This window comes from Delphinapterus leucas, chromosome 3 (genome assembly GCF_059928025.1).
Source record: "Delphinapterus leucas isolate spDelLeu-1000000601 "Yukka" chromosome 3, BTC_Dleu_Yukka2, whole genome shotgun sequence".
Lineage (NCBI taxonomy): Eukaryota > Metazoa > Chordata > Mammalia > Artiodactyla > Monodontidae > Delphinapterus > Delphinapterus leucas.
In genome coordinates, this window is record NC_143131.1 from 27,670,106 (window position 1) to 27,690,403 (window position 20,298).

A 20,298-nucleotide genomic window follows, 5' to 3' on the forward strand; every position below is an offset into this window, starting at 1 on the left:
CTCATATTGCCTCCTGCCCAAAAAAGGAGAAAAATCAATGGTAGCTTTGTATTTGAGGTTTTAAAATTAAGGCCTACGGAGATTTCTGCTCACCTTAATGGGAAGTTGCTCCCCTTGTCACAAACTGGCAGGACTCCATTTTCCAGAGGCGGAAATTGAGAGGATAGTCTGAAGGGCTGTCTGTGATTTGCCCAAAGCCAGGGGCAGTTGTTTTTAAGAAAGACAATTATTCACAAAGAGGATAGAAAATCTTCTACACTGGTTGTCCCTTATCTTTAAAGAGTGAATTAGTTCAGCTGGGTAAATATGTCTCTCTCTAGTCCTTTGGCTTTCTATATTTTGTGTGCTATCATTTGCTAAAGATATGACAGTGTGCTCTTTGCTTGGGTTTGCAGCTAGGAGACCTATAAGTGTTTTCCCACCTCCCCCAGGAATGCAGCCAGAAAAAGTCATGGCATCCAGGAGCCATCTGGGAATGCTTCCCAGACCTGCTCCAAACTGGGGCACAGAGCCAGCTGCACACACCCACCAGCTTCAGCCTTCACCTGGATTAGACTCACTGCAGAGAGCTTTGTTACCAAGAATGATTTATCTGAGATCCTAGCTGTCCAGACTCTGGCAGGTGGTCCTCTGGGAGGGAAGTAGCCGAGATAAAGCTCTGAGTTCAATGTGTAAGGTTCAGACTTGATCGGCAGCTTTGACTCTGCCACCACCAAGCTCTGGAAGTGTGGATACGTTCCTTACTTTGATTGCTTCCAAACTCCTTTGTCTGCCTGAGAAATGAGGGTAATGGTACCTAAGCTCATATCAACCAAGCTTGCAGAGGTAGCTGAGAGATCTAGAGAGGCACTAAGAGCCTCTTGATGTGTTTTCATTATATTTACTTAGGCAATGGAATTGTATGATTCAGGGTTCTATCAGAAAACAGGAAGCACACTCAAACAGGAATAACTAGGATTTTAATTGACAAAGGTGTGGACAAGTTAAGGGAATCCAAAAGGGATAATGAAACATGCCAAGGCCATCAACAGCAGGGAGCTGTAACTATCTTAGGCCAAAATAAGCAAGAGGAAGCCACATCTATAGGGAGAGGGCCTGGTGATTATAGTGATGGATTAGAGAAATCCCCTGATAGGAGCTAAGACCTTAGATAGGCAGCGGAGTCACCCGTCAGACCACAGTCTAAAGAAGGAGCCGGAGGGATTAAAGTCTCCTCCTTGCTGTCCTGCCTCCAATCTCTGGCTGGTGGTACCCATTGGTCAAACCAAACCAGAAGGCAGAAGGCAAGGAGCACAACAGGAGGTCAGCCTCCTGACGCAGGCAGAAGGGTGTAGCATAGTGGGAAGCAGATCTGGAGGGCAGGCAGGAGCTATCCAGACTGGAAAACACAAGTTAGCATAATTTTTGGCTTCCGGGATTAGATACGTTGAGTTTTTAGAGGTCTTGCACTATGAAAAGTCAGATATGCTTGTTATAGACAGCCAAACAGGAGAATGGTTGAACTGAAGAATGATTCATGCTACATGTTACAAGAACAAAATGTTTTTAAGGTACCTTCTTTCTTTGCCAAATCAACAAGTGCAGAGGCGATTCAAAGTGAGAACATGATAATACTAAAATATAAATATTATCTAACTTTGGCCAGTACCAGGCAATTAACTAAATGGTCTGTGTACATTACCTCCCAGTATCATCAGCACAACCCTAGTATGCTATTGTTATTCATTCATTTATTGAACAGATATTTTCTGAGTACCTATCTTGTGCCAGGCACAGTGTCAGTAACTGAAGATGACATTTCTGAACCAGATAGACAAAGATTTTCTAGCATGACTCTTACAGTCTATCTTTTTTTTGTGTGTGTGTGGTACGCGGGCCTCTCACTGTCGTGGCCTCTCCTGTTGCGGAGCACAGGCTCCGGAAGCGCAGGCTCAGCGGCCATGGCTCACAGGCCCAGCTGCTCCGTGGCATATGGGATCTTCCCGGACTGGGCACGAACCTGTGTCCCCTGCATCGGCAGGCGGACTTTCAACCACTGCGCCACCAGGGAAGCCCCTACAGTCTATCTTAAAAAGCAAACGTTAAACAAACAATTTCACAAAGAATTAAGTCCAGTTGAGATAAATACTTTAAAAGTACATAGTACCGTGAAACAGGGTGCCTAACCCAATCTGAGAGAAAGGGAAGGCTTCCTGGAGGAGGGGACGTCTAAGCAGAGTCATGAAGAATAAGTAGGAGTTGGATGAGGGGCAAATCGAGGTAGAAAAAGAGCCTCCAAGGCAAAGGAAATAAAAATTTTCAAATTCTGTGGAATTAAAGAACATGGTGCATTGGATGAGCCGAAAGGTGGCTAGCACTGCTGGCTTTAGTGAGCAAGGGGTGGAGAGGTACAAGGTGAGGATGAGAGGTAGACAGGGGCCGATCATAAGGGGCCAAGTAGGCCAGACCAGGGACACTCCATGTTATCCCAAGTATGGTCTTCATGCGCTGAAGGGATCCAAGCATGGTGTTACAAGGTTTTAGAAAGATGATCAGCTTTCCTGTGGATAATCTGAGAATAGATTGCCAGGCTTGGTGCTGGGTATACTTAGGAGGTTCCCGCAATAGTGTAGATCAAGGGTTGTATTGGCAAACTTTGTCTGTAAAGGACCAGAAAGTAAATATTTTCTGCTTTGTGGGCCATATGGTTTCTGTGGCCCTTGTAGTACATGCAACCGTAGACAATCCATAAATGATGAGCGTAGCTGTGTTCCAATAAAACTTGTTTGCCAGACCCTGGTGTAGACAAAAGATGAAGGTAGCTTGGAGCAGAGTGGTAGAGCCTACAGGTACTTGAGAAAAATTGATAGGATATACTTTTTGGAGATGAGGAATGAGGCTTTTGGTTTGGGCAAGTGGACAAGCTCTGATACTAGAGCTCTATTTACTGGGATAGCTAAACAATACAGGAGAAATTTGGGGAAAAAGAGTGTAAATTCACTTTATATATACATTGTTTGAGACACCAATGAGATATTCAAGTGGAGAGACACCAACTCCAAGAAGGAAGAGGAAGGTGGTGCTGATTTTAGGAAAGATCTATTAATCTGGAGGTAGGAAGTTAAAGAAGCTTCTGTCTCAACTTTTATTTTATCTGAGAATTAGAAATCAGGATCATCTTCAAATAGCAAGAGGGTAGGACAAAGATAAGACAAGAGGAGTCAGAAATTTGAACATAGTGCAGAAGGTTTGAAATACTCATTGTGCAGATGGGAGAATGGGAGTTACTAAATACTAATTGAACACTGTTTAGAGACAGTTGAGATGGGTAACCAGGAACTCACCATCTACCCAGGTATGTTTTTCTTTCAGTCAGTGCGTCAACTGTCAGGCTCAGAGAAGGGCCAGTTTCATCCTGGGTTGGGGCTTTCCAGGTAGGTGCAACCAAGGCAAAAGACAGTTTGGATACGAGAGTGTTGGAAATGACAGGCTGTAGAATAAAGGCATGGGGGTTCCTCACACCGCTCCTGACCCTGGGTTATAGGTAATGCATGTTGTGACCAAATGAACAGACTCTTCAAGACAGAGCTGCAGGGGAAGTTGCGTCTTCAGCGAAGGCGAAAGTCTGGAGTTGGAAGGAATGTCTAGGGAAGACATGGGGCAGTGTTGAGGAAATGGGGATGCTTGTTGTTGAGGGAGTGGAGGTGCTAGCCAGCAGTGTGGGGGGCAGGGTGAAGAGGAAACTGCATTGGGGCTGCGGCAGAATGTCGTGGGGATGAGAGCGTGGCAAACGGCAGGTAACCAAAGAAGACTTAGTGATGAAGGTCCTGTGATTGCCGTCTCCAGTGTCTCTTGCAGGCTGTAGAGCGCTCAGGCTGCCCAGAATTCAGCTGAGATGTAGAAAATAGAAAGTGGCTATGGTAGCGCCAAACCTGCCCCCACTAATCCTCTGTGAGGGGCTGACAGCTGTGCCTGGTGGCATGGGTGTGGTCATCCAGGAGGTGGAGGGCAAGGCAGGGGGCACAGCACTGCATCGCGGGGCGTGGCGTCTGGGCCCAGCTGGCGCAAGGTCACCCTGTGGTCCTTGGCAAAGGCTAACTGGTCTTTAGCACTCGTTTTATTAATCACGATTGCTACACTTCTTCTGGCTGAATCAGTGTCCAGACTTTTCCCGTGACTTCTGCATTCTCTGTTGTAGTCTGTCAGAGAACCGGGGCCAGGGCTAGGATGAGCAAGAGAGGTACCTAGGGCGCAAAATTAAGGAGGCCTTCACTCTCAGAGTCAGGCACAGCCTTGCGTGTGAGTGTCTCTCACCCTGGTTTCTAGCCCAGCAGAAAAATCTAATATGAATGCTACCTATGGGACCATTCACTTCGATTTTAGATAAAGGTTTGCCATTAGCAATTCTAGGAAAAACATTTAGTTTTGGTGTAAATTGTGTGTCCTTGTTATTTAGTTATTTACTTTGGCCATGCCGCGCGGCTTGCAGGATCATCTTAGTTCCCTGACCAGGGATTGAACCTGTGCCCCCTGCAGTGGAAGTGCAAAGCCCTAACCACTGGACTGCCAGAGAATTCCTTTTAGAAAGAAAATATTCAGACACAAAGAAGCAAACTTTGGGCAACTCGGCTACGTGACGCTCTGCATTACTGTATTTTCTGTGAACTTTTTTGATCTCTAAAAGCCCTTTCTTGGGGATTCATGCTGGAGATACAATATTGATAAGCCGCATGACATTCCAACTGATGGTACATGCCTCAAAAGACTTTAATAAGAAAAACATCATCCTTTAAGGAGCATTTGCAATTTATCATAAGGAATTAATTTATAAGTCTGCTCCCTTCGTCAGAGAATATTTCCTCTACTCTGGCATGACACAAAGAAATGTGTGTACCCTTCAATGACAAGGAAATGTGGACACTGAAGTCCTTAAGTCTGTCTTTCTATCCTCAGAGCCCTGTGACACAGCGTCTCGATTGTGAAAACCAGGCTTATATATTATGCGGTAGATAGAATTAGCGTTGTCGAAATGATGGGCAGAAAGAGAGCCCCTCTGAGCCTACGGGATCTTTCTCCATAGCCTTTCCAAAGCACATTCTGCCTCCGCACGGAAGTACTTCTAGGCAAGTCACAGAAGCGAGCTGGGCAAGTTGATGCCTAAGGAGTTTCCTTTGGGGTCTAGAATTCTGGGATCTTGTCATCTTGTGTTTTGGCCTTCACTCTTTTGTCTTTTTCTCTTTATTTCCAGATGGTCTGGTTGTCTAAGTTACAAAAGCAAATTATTTAAAAGCAATTTAGGATATTCGCTTTGTTGACAAGTACACAGTGAAGTGGAAAAGATGATTCACCTCTCCCTGGATTCTTGAAAAATTTTAACAAATTGAGAAAATGGGCATTAAAAAACATAATAAATTTATTTATTTATTTTTGGCTGCATTGGGTCTTTGTTGCTGCACACGGGCTTTCTCCAGTCCTGGCGAGCAGGGGCTACTCTTCATTGCAGTGCACAGACTTCTTATTGTGGTGGCTTCTCTTGTTGCGGAGCATGGGCTCTAGGCACACAGGCTTCAGTAGTTGCAGCATGCAGGCTCAGTAGTTGCGGCACGTGGGCCCTAGAGCGCGCGGGCTTCAGTAGCTGTGGTGCATGGGCTCAGTAGTTGTGCCTCGCAGGCTCTAGAGCACAGGTCCGGGGCATGTGGGATCTTCCTGGACCAAGGCTCGAACCCGTGTCCCTTGCCTTGGCAGGCAGATTCTGAATCAGTGTGCCACCAGAGAAGTCCCGAAAATGGGCATTTAAATGTTATTTTAAACAATGTTCTATTAACCAGAAATGAGGACACCATGACTTAAATAGAGGCCAACCAAGAGTATGATTCCTGGGGCTCTTTTCAAGCAGCAGCCCTACGAGGAACCCACTCAGATGGGCAGTTAGAGAGAAGGAGTCACTCAACGTTTGCTAAAACCAAGCAAAATCAAGATGTTCTTTCGTATTTTCCAATAGACAATGAATGTGTTTTCACCAGATCTGGCTTTTTCAAGTTCACTGTATCCTATCTTTAGAGGTTCTACTTTTTATGGACTTCATTCACTGGTTCATGGCTCTTTGACACAGCAGAGATGCAAAATGCATTTCTTATGTCTGGCCCACTAATTCATACATCAAGCAAATAAGTTATTAATAATGATTTATTGACAGTTTTATCAAATACCCTTGGTGATTCTTGCTGTACAATGAGATGAAACGTAAAGCATCTTATTCATGTACATTCAACAACAAACTGAAGACATCATTCAAAGAGGATTGCTCTCCCCTTCTCTTATTTGAAGAGACTTTTAAATTTTTTTTTTTTTTTTTTGTGGTCAAGGAGATGTTTAATCTACCTTTGCTCCTAGGATAAACCAGGCAGTTAAATAATTTCAAAATGTGCAAAACAGACATTCCCCTTGAGTTACCAAGGCGCTACAAAGTGTCTTTCAAATGATCCATGAGTCCTACTTATTAAACAGCCACACAGGTGAGAATCAAATTCAGGTTTCCACCAGAAATTGTAGAATGTTACTTGGCAAAGCTGCAGTTCGCTAATATAGCTTGTCAGGTAGTCGGTCAGTCTAAATTACTCTGGCTCCTCTGGAATTGTTGTCAAATCCCACTTGGCCGAAAGCTGAGGTCAGAGGACATGAAGGCCAGCAGCCGCTGGCTGAGCAGGGCATTGTGCCGCTTCAGGTACTCTATGATGTCTCCCTGATTCTCCACAATCTCTTCCAGGCTCAAGAGAGTCCTGAATCCAGTCTCTGAGGTACCATTGTTGGAGTGAGCATAGATTTTTTTCTTCTGCAAAGACTTTTAAATTTTTTCAAAATACTGTTGCCTCTATGATCTCACTGGGGACTCAAGCTCCTTAGGAGACCTTTAGAGGCAAGTGTTATTACCCCCATTTTAGTGAAGCTTACCAGAGGTTACTCCACCTTACTGTGTTACTGTGATTGGCCACAGAACACAGCGCTGTCTCTCTGTTCCTTTTTCAGACTGGATATCATTACCCACCTTTTATTTCCATGTCCATTTTAGCTGTACCAGTAAAGACAGGTGCTAAGATTGACAAAAGAGGCAATGAGGGCTTCCCTGGTGGCGCAGTGGTTGAGAGTCCGCCTGGCGATGCAGGGGACACGGGTTCGTGCTCTGGTCCGGGAAGAGCCCACATGCCGCGGAGCGGCTGGGGGCCCATGAGCCATGGCCGCTGAGCCTGCGCGTCCGGAGCCTGTACTCCGCAACGGGAGAGGCCACAGCAGTGAGAGGCCCGCGTACCGCAAAAAAAAAAAAAAAAAGAGACAATGAGCCGTAAAGACGTAAAATTAGAAAAATAAAACAAGAAAACAGAAGAGATAGACTAGCAATATGTTTATTTTTATAATTGCTTTTTTTGTGGCAATTATTAAATGAAGATATCTGGAAGCAGAAGTATCTGAGGAAGGAGTAAAAATAGCATATGATTGACTTAGAATGATGCCTTTTCATAAGTAAGTAGAGCAGAACAGAACAAGGGGAATAATCAGGGGAGACAGGAGTTCGGAATGAGATTGTGTTGTGCACAAAGTGAGGAGTGAGGAAATACCTTACCTAAATAGTCAACAAATTTAGATACACGGTGATTTGACTGAATTGCAACAAAGTGGGAACAGGGAAGGGGGGACACAAGCTCTCAACTCCTGGGGGGGGAGCGTATCTTTTACATCTGTGCCAATGTGATAGACAGCCCCAAGCCCTCAGCCCCAAGAAGAACACCGCACCCTGTCTCTTGTGTGAATCAAAATAAAGAAACTATAAAACAAAACCTATGTATATGTGGAACTAAAATAGCTTCTCTTTAGATATGCTGATTGCAAAATACTGGTTACATTCATCAAAGCTGAACCTCTCTCACTTTCTCCCTTTCTTTCAGCAGCCTTGTTTCACTGGTGCCCTAAGTACAAGGGGGTAATTCAGCACTGGACAGAATAATTGAATCATCTGTATAAACTGTGAAAGTAATATGGATACCTGCTTTATGCTTGCTAGTATATAAATTCATTTTTTCATGCCAAAAACTGTAAAAGATTACCCTGGCAACCAATGCTTACTTAGTATAAATGGAAGGCTGAATCAAAGATATAAAATAATGGATCATTTAACCACCTAAATAAATAGAAGGAGAGATAGTATATTCTGTATTTTCTCCCCCAGGAGGAAATAATAAATTCTGCATGTGCGGTATTATTATTAGAACACTGAAAACAACAAAACACATTTGCATAAGTTCCAATGCCAAGCTCATGGATACAGCAAAACGCCTCATTTTCAATATACATGGGATGAAATGTACTTAAACCTTTCTCCTGAACAAGTATTTTAAAACAGGACACATCAAATGTAGGTCCATTTCATGTACTGGCTAACCAAAAAGTTGGTCTGAGACCGAATAAATATTGCAAAATTTTAATCTAGGTTTAAAATAAAATCTATCACCACTATGACTAAATACTAGAATGTGATTTAACTTGGGCTCCCTCCCATTTTTAAAGTCACTCTATTTCAGTGTTTCTACACGTATCCTCTGGGAGCTACCCAAGTCACAATCACTGGCGTGCTGGCTAAGTTGCAGTATCCAGAGCCCCTTTACAGACTCAGCATGCATGGTCTCAGGGGCTGAGACCAGATTTGAATTTTCAAATCTCCTGGGGAGCCTTAAACACATTCCAGATTAGGATCCGCTGAATTGATGCTTTACCATCATTGTTCTTTATATTTAAGCCCTTCCTTGCCCAAGGGATGGCTCATTCCAAGGTGAGTTCCTGAATGGAAGATTTAGTGGCCAGGAATTTGCAGAAGAAAGAAAGGAGGGTAACTTGCTAGGTAAACAGGAAGCTGGAATCTGTTCTGGAGATAAAATGAACCCACAGAGGCTGGGAGGAAACAGGGAATTGAGCCAGTTGTTGACTAAGGCTCCTCCTCCTTTCCCCTGGAAACCCACTTGGAAGAACAACTAAAGAGGAAAGATGGAAAGCAATGTTCAAGATTTCATTTGAGTGGGTGATGAAGCATCCAATTTTGTTCCAGCTGCCCGAGAGTAGATTCTTCTTCACAGAGGGGGAAGGTCGGAGGTAAACCAAAGTCACTATAGTCCATATGAGTCCACATGGACTCACCTAAAGAAAGCTGCAGGGCTTCCCTGGTGGCGCAGTGGTTGAGGGTCTGCCTGCTGATGCAGGGGACGCGGGTTCGTGCCCTGGTCCGGGAATATCCCACATGCTGCGGAGCGGCTGGGCCCGTGAGCCGTGACCGCTGAGCCTGCATGTCCGGAGCCTGTGCTCCGCAACGGGAGAGGCCACAGCAGTGAGAGGTCTGCGTACCGCAAAAAAAAAAAAAAAAAAAAAGAACGCTGCAGTCTTTTATTTATCACTGACACGACTGTAGGCCAGTATCATACATTTTTTTCCCCTTAGTTCATTATTTTAATCTTTGTTTGTCCTTAAACCTTAGATTTTCTATATAGAAAATCCTTAGATTTTCAAAACCTTAGATTCACTATATCCTCCTCCACATCATGTATATTATCAGCAATAAATTAAAATGGCAACTTGGATAGAAGTACAAATCTGTGACTAAATATTTAACAAGGGGGCAGAAAGAATTTACATTTTCATCTTCAAACACTGGAAAATGAATGCCCTCAGTTGTGAGCTTTCCAAGTTGGCAAGACTGCAAGGGCAAAACAAAATTTCCATCCATTTGATTGACCCCTTGAGAGGTGAGCTATTATTAGCAAGCAAGAACTTGCCAGAAACTATCTGGAAAATATCAGATGAAAATACATTGAAACAAGAAGTACGTATTTTCACCTGGTCAGCGGAGACATGTCTGAAGGAGACGGGTGATAAAATATTACATATGTATATATAATATTTATGCCTACATACAATGCATATAACATATCATATATTTATCTATATATTTAACAATTCATTTTAATTTAGCAAATATTTATTGAATGGCTATTGAGTTGGACACTACGCCGTGCTAGGTTCTGGGAACACAAACAACAAGATCTACGTTCTCTTACTTCCAGGAATTGACAAGCTGGAAATGTGTGAGAGGGAACACTGTGATTTCTACAACTTAACACAACCTGACAAAGGTGATATTAGCCACTTGCAGAAAGTGCTCCCATTACCATGATTAATGGAGGAGAGAAAACCAGTGATCAGAGAAGCCTTCCCTGAAGAGGTGACATTTAACTCTGGGATTTCAGCAGACACAGGAGGGTGGGAGTGTCATTCTGGAAGAACAAAATTTACAGGTGAGGAGTGCATGGCTGGGATGCAGGGATTGGGAATGGGTTGGGTAAGAAACAGTAGTGCTTATGGTTTGAATGATAAGTTCATTTACATATTCATTTATTCAGCAAACTTCCAATGGGTGCTGAAGGAGCTAGGTGCTGGGTACAGAGGTAGAGGAGACACGCATTGCCTCTTTGTGGCTCATGTGATTGGAAGAGAGTGGTGGAATACAGGCCTGGGACTGTGAACCCAACAGAAACCTCCAGTCCTGTTTGATTGTAGAAGGGTGTTTTGTGTGTTCCAATGACATCATTCTAGTTACTAGCTGCCATTTCGTTAAGTACCTCCTAAGTGCTGTGCTGAGTAGCTATATTACTGCTGATCCTTACAACACTCCTGCGTGGAAGGTATTTTTTCTATTTACAGCCAGGAAGAGAAACTCTGGGTGCCTAAGATTGCATAGCTTGTAATCCATGAAGCTTGGACTTGCGCAGACATTGATCTCAGTGACCTGGTAATTATAAATGCTGAAGAACAGCTGAATTCAAGTAGTTCCCCACCCCAGCCCCTGCTGAAAATACTATCTTGAAATGCCTTAGGACCACCCTGGCCTCTGATGCTGTGGGACGGCTCTGCAAAATCTGTGCAGGCGATTCATGCCTGTCTGCTCTTCCAAGAGACCAGAGCTTATCGCCTTGCTGGGCGAAGCTGCAGCAGATCCCTGCCCCACCCCACCTCCATCCCCCCAAAGCAAAGATTTCCAATTACTGCTGTGCAGAAAATGTCAAAAGCATTATTCAACTATTCATTATCCCAGGTTTTGTAATTTTTCATATGTTTTTACTCTTATCTGCTAGCACTTGAAAAAGACCAGCTTTTTCCTCTTCAGAGAGCTTAATTTGCAGAGCTGTGCAGTCTCCCTATTATGTTCTTATCGTCCTCTCGCTGTGGTAGGCGGAATGTCAAGGATGACAAAAAAAGAACCAAAAATATTTGAAGGCCTTCCTGAAAATCCACGAGAATGAGGAATCCGAAAAGCCCGAGGCTTCTGTTCCTCGAGTGACCTGGAACAAGGCCAAGGGCCATTGGTATTAGCTGTCACAGTACGTACGCTCAGCAGGGGCTCTTGTCTAGTTCTCACAATGACCTAAACCACCACACGGGAGCCACGGGCCTTCGCTTCTGAGGGGTTTAACTGGGGGACTAAGCAGCTCTGAGGTGCCAAGAGGCTCCCCGAAATTCTCATACCAGTGTTAAATTAACTTTGGTATCCCAAAGACCAGAGGCCAAGGATGGCTTGGAGTGGCTTAGTGCTTCCCCCCTCTCCTTTGGCCTCTCGGCCCCATTGTTGTATTTTATAGCGACTGACATTTTCCTCAGTGCTATGTGAAGTGCCGCGCAAAGGCAACTTCCCGTCCCCTAGCGCACTCTCTTCCACCTAGATGGCGCCCCAAGCCCCACCATCTGGAAATTCTGAGCTGCCATCTCCCCGGATCCTTTCCTCCCAGGATCCCCAGGTTTCTTAGGCAGCGCCCCAGGGCTCCCGGTTCACCCGGAGGGACTCGGTCCGCGGTGTGCCTTCCTCAGGGGAACCCCGCCCACCTTGTCATTCCGGCAGGGGAATCCCCGCCCCCCGTCCATGTCACTCTAGGAAGGGAGTTCCCGCCCCTCGAATCTACCAGAGGGAGGGAATCCCCGCCCATCCTAGAGGCTCAGTGGATCCCCAGCGCCGTGCAGCTGGGAGAGCCGGGCGAGAAGCGGGCTCCCGGCGCCGGTGCGTGCGGCCCCGGGCAGGGAGAAGCGGTGGGTGGCGGCTGAGGGGACCCGCAGGGCCGTGGGCGCCCGGGATTGCGCCTCCTGTGGCTGCGGACGAACCTAGGCGCTGCAGCTCCGGGCAGGCGCGGTGGTTGGCACCGGCGGTGGCAGCAGCGGCGGTAGCTGCGCCGAGACCCACCGGGCGGCGCCTCGGTCCGGACTCGCGAGGAGCAGCCGGAGCCTCCGCCGAGCCGCGTGCAGGTGAAGCGACAGTCCCGCTGTGGCCGGGACGTGGGGCTTAGGATGGGTGGGGGCCGGTGGGGGCCGGTGGGGGCGGAAGCGTGGCACCCCCGAAACTGCGTGCGCCCAGGAAAGTTTAGGGACCAATCCAGGTGCGGGAATCCCAGCCCCGGCTAGGCGGCGAGTAGGGGAGCTGAACCCCGGTCCCACGTTGGGCGGCGCAAACTCCCTGTGCATCCGGCTGGGCGCAGGGAGAACGCGGCCTCGGGAAGAGGGCCCGACAGAGCGAGCCGGGGACAGCGGGACAGCCCGAGGCGCACTGCTGGGCACACTCAGGACAGGGCCTGAAGCCCCTGCCGGGGCGCGCGCCCAGGATCCCCATCCCTGGACCATCGCCAGGTCCCCTCCTCCAGGACGGAGGTACTCAGGTGCTCTGGCCTCAGGTACTGCCTTGGGGTCCATCCTCCCGCGCTTACTCATCTCTTGCCCCCTTCCTGCCTGGAGAAGAGACACGCGACGCGAGGGCAGGGCGCGCAAAGAGCAAGGGCATCTTTGGGGAGGTTACCGGCGTCTGCCAGCGAGATGGGGAACTACGGATGAGGCAATGCTGCTCTACCTTCTCTCCCTCTGAAGTCCAGTTCCTCCGCAAATCTGGCCTTCTCCTCTTTTCTCTCTCCCTCGCTCTCTTGGATTTGCGTTGACATTTTAGGTCTTAGGGCTGCTTGTCTTCCTGCAATGCTGAATTGGGGAGGGGGAGGGTCTAGGGTCCCTGGTTGGAGTTTGCCAGAAGCCTGTCCTCAGCAGCCCTCATCCATGTGGAGACCTTGATAAGGGACACTGGAGTGTGAAGAGGACAAGGTCTGACATAGGCTGGTCGCAGAGACTGGAATGGCAGGCACGAGGGCATTCCAGAGCTGCAGACGTGCGCTGGGACCGGAGGTGGAGGGGCACTGGGGCAAGGAGCGGCCTCTTGCAGCTGGCACGGCCTCCTGCCTCTCACAGAGCTATGGTGCTTCGGGTGGATGCGTTTCCCTCGACACATCATGATGGAGGTGGCTGCAGGAAGTGATACTCTGGCTTTGCTTTTACACAGAGCCCCCGCTGCACCTCCCGTGCTGCTGGTCCTTCTGCAGTGAGGCCTCCCCCACTCAGTCTGCTCTGAACTTGGGCTCTAGAGACCTGGTATTTTTACCAGCTCTAGGGCCAGCTTTTCTGTCTGACTTCTGAGTGGGGGTCAAGTAGGAACAGGTTGGCAGATGTGGTGTGGGACGGCTGCTTGCAGGGGTAGAAGAGAATGTCCCAGAACATACCCTTGGCTGCAGGTGGTTCTAGAGCTTCATCAATTCCTTCCTCCATTAGAATGGGCCAAAACCCACTGCTCCACTAATAACCACATAGTGATGGTGGCGGGGGGGAGGGCTGCACAGAGAGATGTGGGAGCAGAGGGATGGCAGGTGCTGGGAAAGGAAGAATCAGAACCATGTAAAGTATATAAATGTACCTCCCTTAACACAGTTAATATGCTCCTGGAAAAACACTGAATTCTGCTTTAAATATCGTTGAGATTGATTTTGCATGCGCTCACGGCAGTTTACTATTTAAGGAAACTTATGATAATTTCTCTATTCATTTCAGCCATTTTTGTGGTTTGCCATGCACAGGGGCTTAGAGGTTCCTGGGGGTGTGCATAGGTGGCAGAGGCTCCCTCCTTACTGTCACAGTTTCAGTCTATCAGGAGACGTGAGATACGTATACTGAGAGCTCCGAAGCAAACCGGTGCCCATGTGGCATGTATAGGCGCCCTATATTTGTTGAATGGAGAAATGAAGGGATAATCTAACGACTAAAGTACCTGAAGAGTGATCCAGATGCAACATTTTGGGAGTACAGTGGAGAAAGAAACCACTTTTGACTGAGGGGATCTGGCAGGCTTAGTGGAGGAGCTGTGTGCTTTAGGATGACTCGTGTGATCTCTTGCAGGAAGAATTGGGATTGGGGAGATGAGAGGTGAGGACCCTGGTGAGCTTATTGTAATAAGATAGAGGGTGGGGACCTAATGGAGGTCTAAGCCGGTGGGTGGCAGTGGGCTTGGAAGAAAGGAAAGGCTCATCAGCATGGGCACTGCTTTGACTTGGAGTGAAGAAGAAACAAAGGTCACCTGCAGGTGGGGAGCAGAATACACAGTTGGCTGAAATGGGGAGTTTGGAGTTTTAACATTCAGCAGACCAGAGGCCTGGAGAAAGGCTTTCGAACTTCTCCTTCTTGATTTCTCCCACATCTAATCAGTCACCAAGGTCCATTGACTGCCTTGTAAAACCCATCAGTGGCTCCCAGGACCTGTGGGATGAATTCCAAATCCTATGCCCTTCTTCAGACTTCTTTTCTGCCATATCCCCCAACTCGCATGTGAGCTGTAGTCCTCCTGACCTGTACTCCTCTCAGCCTCTACAACGCTGTCTTTCTGCAGTAGTAGTGGGAAGGGCCAGGTCCTGGAATATCCTTTCTCCCCTGGTCCTCCTGATGAGGTCCTCCTGATGCACCGTTTTTTATTCTTCAAGATCTATCTCAAAACCTCCTCCTCTGTGACTTCTCTGCCTCTCCCTCTCCCAGGAGACGTAAAGCAGTCCTACCTTTGGACCGTCGATCTGCAGAGCCCCCTTTGCACACTCATCATGCTGTCTGGGCCTGTTTCTTTTTTTGGGGGGGGTGCTGCACAGCACGGCTTGTGGGATCTTAGTTCCCCGACTAAGGTGGAACCTGCACCCCTTGCATTGGAAGTGCAGAGTCTTAACCACGGACCACCAGGGAAGTCCTGGGTCTGTTTCTTTAGGACCTTGTCTTATTCATGCCCAGAAAAGGCCTCGACCAGTCACCCACCAACTTCCTCAGGTTAGACAGGAAGAGGGACAGAGCCTGCACTCTAGACACCCCGCACTCCATCGCGCCAGCTGACTGTACTGTAGGGAGTTGTCCCAACCCTGGCTTGGAAGTTCCAGAGCTGGTAGGCTGCACAGGGTAGCACAGAGCTGTGCATACTCCCTTGGCCTAGATCTTGTGGGCCTAAGTGACTCAGACTATGGTGGGAGGTGGCTGTCCCTGCTGGAAGGTGGCCCCAGCTCCCTCTTTCTGCATCATCCACAAGGGGAAACATCCCGAAGAAGACAAACCCACAAAAGGTCAGGACCAAGCCAAAGGAGAGGCTGAATCTCATTAACAGGACAGACTTGGGGACTCAACAGTTTTTAACCTCTTTCTTCTGCCCTCAAAAGTGTGTCCATACTACCAAGTAGGATGGTCGGCAGGCAGGCCCCTAAGGAGGGTGGGCGGACAGGTGCAGGCAGGAATGTCTGAGAAGGGCCAGCATCCCGGGAGGATGATGGGAAAAGGCCATCAACAGAGACTGAGACAGCATCTGTGAAGGATGCCAAGGAAGCCAGGCTGCAAGGGACGAAGGAGAGAGCAAATGCCAAGACAGTGGAAGTGGGGAGTGTGGACACTGGATGCAGAAGCATGCCAGTCAAAAATAACAGGAGGGTAGTTTGAGGAGGTGGTAGCGTTATGGGAAGTTTTATTCAGGAGAGTCCCCCAGCTCCCCCTCCCAGGCATGTTTAGTAAACAAAAGAGAAGTGGGAGAGAATGGAGTCAAGATAAGGAGCAGATAAGAGAGGGAAGGGGCCAGAGACATCAGGAGCAGGTGCAGGGAAAGAAAAAAGCTGGCATCTGCCTTCCCTGAAATGTAGGAGGGAAGCAGAGGTGGGGCGAGGTGCTGGAGAGAGCCTGCAATGCAGCGGAGGAAGGTATCAGTCTTGGTGAAAGAGAAGGGCTGGCTGCTGACAGCCAGGTGGGCACTGTGTGAGGCTGGGAGCTTTGGGGGCACAGGCTGCTGCTGGCCAGGGTGGATGAACCTGGTTCGTGGCACTGGCTGAGGCAGCCAAGAGGGAATGGAAGGATTGTGGAACTGGGGTCGGAGACTTGGCTGGAATCCTCACAGTGCAGAGAGCGTCTCGCTAGCCAGGTGATTCGAAATTTTGCAGCCTCAGTTTCTTCATGGGCAAAATTGGTAGAGTAGCTACTTCCCAGGATTATTCTTAGGAGGAATAAAAAGAGCTACTGAGATATGCATGTGTCTCAATGACAGCATCTGGTATGTGTGGGTCCCGATGAGAGTGTGCTGAGAAATGAATAAACCTCTCGCCAAAGTCAGTGACAGCCCAGTTGAATGTAGAGGCAGGAGGCAGGACTTTTTAGTAGACCCGACTGAAGCTTTCTCCCAGTTCTGGGTGAAAGATGTATCACGGCCCTCTCTGATGCAAAAGTCAAGTTGCCAGGGCTCAAAGCAGGGAGATCCTGGATGGTCTCCCCTCTCCTTAGTGGTTTTTGGAAGGAGTGATACATTCAGACTGGCTAATTCCTGCACTCCAAGAAGCGGAGACCCAGAAAAGCAGAGAACTTGCCTCATTTCAGTACAACCAGAGCTAGAATCACAGTCTAAGGTGCTTGATCTGGGAACCCTCGTCTTTCAATGGCAGCTGTGCAAGATGCAGGTGGGTAATGAGGAATTCAAAATCTGTGGACCCCCTTGGTTTTATTAATGGATCTATCATTATACTTAGATTAGATAAATATTCTCACTCATTCGTAAAGAGGGGAGGGAAAGGAGTGCTTATCTTGATTTAGGAAATAATAAACGTGTGCCAAATTACATGATATTTGGGGAAAATGTGCAGAAAGTTTTTTAAGGAAAGAGAAGTATAAAAATATGTTCTCAGGTTATCCTTGATTTATTTTTCCAGCCGGATGGTCTAGGTCTAGATTATGTTGTCCCTTGGGCTTATGCATAGGTTCCATATAAAATGATGGATCCTTCCATGGCATTTAAAACCTTTTAATCCTTGATCTTATAATAACCATCTCTATTGATGGAAATGGAAATGGAAATGGAAAAAGAAGATGGGCTTGGGAAAGGATACGTTTCCCCGGAGTTCTGCAGTTCTGGGCAGAGACAGGATTTGAAGGCAGGTAGGTCATCTGATTCAGACTTGAATCGCCTGTGATCTAAAGAGCTCAGCATTCTATTTACAAATGTGTTCAAGAAAACACTGGGAGCATTTACGGTTTGAAAACTCAATAGTTGAAGGGTCCCTTTGTGGTCTGATACGGCGGCCGAGCCGAGAGATGGCTTGTTAAGGCACTGAGTGCGGAGAAGACACATCTGTCTTTTAAGTCTCTCCAGCTCCCGGAAGAGGTCTGCCCCTGGCCGGGGCCTCTCTCCAATGCCAATAACATCTTCTCCACCCCATATTCACAGTGGGGCCGGGAAACAATCCCAATTCTGAGAGCCGCTGGCTTCGGGATGCATGCATTACCTGCACGAATACATAGAGTGAAGAGTGACTGGGCTATTAACTTGTAGAAAATCGGAAACTTAGGCATTAACTCTCTTTATGAAGCAGTCTAATGAAACCAGATAGCATTGAACATCTGACTAAGTTATTCCTGGATTATTTGTTTTGGGGTTTTAAAGTGTTTCTGTGGCTCATCAAACACTCTAACACGTGAAGGGGTTTTGGAGAAGCAGGGTTTGGGGAACCAGCTTTACAGCAAAGAGGACTAATTTTGTCCACACTGATGTCACAGCTTTAGATAAAATAATAGCGAAGAGATAGGGGAAGTTTTGTTGCCTTAAGCAGCCTGAAATGCCTAGCTATCCACATGAGGATTAAAAAAAAAAATCACACTCTCTGAAGGATTTGCAGATCTTTGAAGGACCATAATCCAATCCCTTGCCTTCAGGTTGAAGTAAATTTAGCGCATTCCAGAATAGATCTGGTGGTGTTTGAGCAGCCTCCTGAGGAGGGGCTTTCATGGTGTTTGTGGCCCTTAATAGAATGATGCTCCAGACTGGGTCCCTGGAGGGTTTTGGCAGGAGTGGAAATGGATTTGGACTGAGCCACTCATGGTCTCCCTTTTTATCAACACCTGACACCACCAGCACTTGCTTTTTTTTCTTTTTTCTTTTTTTTTTTTTTGCGGTACGCGGGCCTCTCACTGTTGTGACCCCTCCCGTTGCGGAGCACAGGCTCCGGACGCGCAGGCTCAGCGGCCATGGCTCACGGGCCCAGCCGCTCCGCGGCATGTGGGATCTTCCCGGACCGGGGCACGAACCTGTGTCGCCTGAATCGGCAGGCAGACTCTCAACCACTGAGCCATCAGGGAAGCCCTCCAGCACTTGCTTTTGCCTGCACTCCACTTTAACTAACTCTGCTACCTCAACCGAATCATCCTAGTTAAAAGACATACACTCTGTCACCCTGGCTTCCGAGGGGTGAGCATCCTGCTTTGCTAAAAATCAAGATGAATGGATGCAATGCAGAATCAGATTCCCACCATTATCTAAGAGCTGTGGAATCCAAAGCCAGCTCCCTGGCTGAGACCTGCCCGCTGCAGGAATACAAGCTGTGCTGGGAGGTGGCTGGGAGGGAGGGTAATTTTGGATCAGGGTGTTCTCAGTAGAGGGTGGGGGCACTAGGCTGCCTCACAGGGGAGGCCTCTGGTCATCCAGAGGAAGGTAGTGGGAGGAGAGACAGTGCCTGGGAGACTGGCTCCCCTGGGGCCCTGTCTGGCTACCGTCTCTCCTAAGGAGCTCTTGGGATACCTAGGGGAGAAGATGCAATAAACACTGGCTCTTTCGTCCCTTTCACCAGAGGCCAGAGCGCTGCACATGCCTTCTAATGTGAACTTGCTTGTCCTGTTTACACATCTTGGGATGGGGTTGGAATTCCAATATTCCACAAGACCCCTTCTCTGTTAGCCATGCTATCTTAGGTTGGTGTAAACAAGTTTGAACACCCAGTTAATGCCCTCATCCCTGAAGACTTATTAAGTGGTTCTTGACACTGCTTATATTTGCGTGCAGGCGATCAAATATAATTACAAAGCTTCTTCTAGTGTTTGAACATGTCTTTTTTTATACCTATGAAGATGAGAATGGAGCCAATTTTAATAAAGCAAGATGTCAATAAACTTCACATTTTTATGTGTTGGCCAATGGATACTTATAGAATGTCTGATTTCAGCTGTGCTTCAGTTACATTCCCCACCACCTCCTTTTTAAAAAAAATTTATTTATTTATTTATGTTTGGCTGTGTTGGGTCTTCATTGCTGCACGTGGGCTTTCTTTAGTTGCGGTGAGCGGGGGCTACTCTTCTTTGCGGTGTGCGGGCTTCTCATTGCGGTGGCTTCTCTTGTTGTGGAGCACAGGCTCTAGGCGCGTGGGCTTCAGTAGTTGTGGCACGTGGGCTCAGTAGTTGTGGCTCACAGGTTCTAGAGCACAGGCTCAGTAGTTGTGGCACACGGGCTTAGTTGCTCTGCGGCATGTGGGATCTTCCCCGACCAGGGATTGAACCCATGTCCCCTGTATTGGCAGGCGGGTTCTTAACCACTGCACCACCAGGGAAGTCCCCCCACCACCCCCTTTTTGACACAATGCATCTTATAGAGATTTGGGTAAAACTAGAGTGTGCTATATGGGTCTCTTGGTGAAGAAAATTAACTCCCAAGGCTAAAGCAGCCATGCAAATATTATTCCTAAGTCACTCAGCATATAAATTCGGCATCGCTTTCCTCCAGTTTTCCACTGCCCACTCTCCACCCCTACCCCACCCTGGTCACAGTTATTCCCAGCATCATTAGGCTAAAAGAAGAGACAGCTGTCCCCAGGAAATGTGCTCCAAGTGTCGTCATCAGCATGGATTCTCATGAGAGAGCAGGCAGTCAGATGGCACAGGGAGAGGAAGGTACCAGAAAGACTGCATTAACCCCTCTCTGGACCAACTACTCGTCTTTAAAAACCTGAGCAGATGTGAGGCTTATTGACTTCTTTATCGTGACGCCGGGGAGCAGCATTCAGGAGTTTCTGGCACCTGGGAGTCACACACGGCCCCTGAGCACCCTGCCCACCCTCTGGCCCCTCACCTGCTGAGTGTCCTGGGCACCATCTATCTCTTGAG

At 47.7% G+C, this 20,298-nt stretch overlaps 1 protein-coding gene across 4 annotated transcripts in view; it reads left to right on the top strand.

Moving 5' to 3' along the window:
- Positions 1-11,997: 11,997 nt before the first annotated feature.
- The window catches only part of PDZD2 (PDZ domain containing 2), a 383,590-nt gene continuing 375,289 nt past the window's right edge, over positions 11,998-20,298 (top strand). For all 4 annotated transcript variants that reach the window (XM_022564757.3, XM_089908715.1, XM_089908723.1 and 1 more), the window contains exon 1: positions 11,998-12,309. The gene's annotated coding sequence lies outside the window, so the exon portion shown is untranslated. The remainder of the gene's footprint in view (positions 12,310-20,298) is intronic.